Raw genomic sequence first — 1,067 nt, 5'->3', positions numbered from 1 at the left:
TATCAGTCAGTATGTTTAATTTTCTTATACTTCTATATTTTCTATAGGTCATCTTTGTAACAGAAAACAAACTGAATGAAAATGAAATGAATAAAAAATAATTAAGATAGGAAGAAGGTTCACAAAGTAATATAAAATTCATCTTAGGGTTTATATCAAATTCTTAATAAAAGTACCTTCTTTGCTCCAAACTGCACGTTGGCTTTGCCTTTGACTCATTTGGCATTTATGTGCATGATGACTGATTCTATCGAGTAGGCACTGCTTCAGCCCTACAGGAAGAAAAACACATCTCTAGAACACCACAGCATTCCTGATTCCCACTTGAGGAGGCCTAACAAAATAGCATATAACTTAGCAGCAGCAGATCAGTGTTAAAAAGTCTGGAGTCAAGGGGAAAAAGTAAAATTGGAACATTTCCAGAATCTCACAAAAAACAACAAACCGATGTTCTAAGTGCCCAACATGACCAAATTAGAACCTCAGATAAAGGTTACTGTTAACCTTTATCTATCCTAGCAGGTAGCTCTGTCACCCAGTCTGCAGTGCAGTGGCACCATCTCGGCTCTCTGCAAGCTCCGCCTCCTGGGTTCATGCCATTTTCCTGCCTAAGCCTCCCGAGATGCTGGGACTACAGGCGCCCGCCACCATGCCCAGCTAAATTTTGTATTTTTTTAGTAGAGATGGGGTTTCGCCATGTTAGCCAGGATGGTCTCGATCTCCTGACCTTGTGATCCGTCGGCCTGGGCCTCCCAAAGTGCTGGGATACCTTTTTCATTCTTGAAAGTAGGCGCTTCAAAAAGAAAAAAAAAATGTCTTTAAGATACCCTTGTACTCATGATCTACCTTACATAATCAAAACACTCTTGAGAGTGAAAATTGAGTATTATAAAAAAAAAAATCACCTGTTTCGTGAGAGGTTCAATACATAATGCTCCTCCATCCAATACATACCTTAAAAAGAAAAAAGGAAACACATAAAATAATCTTGAGAATTATTCCTGCTTAAACAATTTCTATGTGCCATTATTAAGAAAGTATGCACACAGTAAAGATAAGAAGAGAAC

The 1,067-nt window shown here is 38.3% G+C and overlaps 1 long non-coding RNA gene across 1 annotated transcript; it reads right to left on the bottom strand.

Annotated features, from left to right (window-relative positions):
• Nucleotides 1-31: 31 nt before the first annotated feature.
• On the bottom strand, nucleotides 32-1,038 carry LOC113220631. Its single transcript, XR_003307437.1, has 3 exons — nucleotides 906-1,038; nucleotides 728-793; nucleotides 32-272 (listed from the first exon to the last, which is right to left on the bottom strand). It is a non-coding gene; the product is annotated as an uncharacterized LOC113220631 (long non-coding RNA).
• Nucleotides 1,039-1,067: the final 29 nt, after the last annotated feature.

Source organism: Piliocolobus tephrosceles, unplaced genomic scaffold (genome assembly GCF_002776525.5).
Source record: "Piliocolobus tephrosceles isolate RC106 unplaced genomic scaffold, ASM277652v3 unscaffolded_7364, whole genome shotgun sequence".
NCBI lineage: Eukaryota > Metazoa > Chordata > Mammalia > Primates > Cercopithecidae > Piliocolobus > Piliocolobus tephrosceles.
Note: the sequence above shows the minus strand (reverse complement) of the source record. Positions and strands in the feature narration are given on the sequence as shown.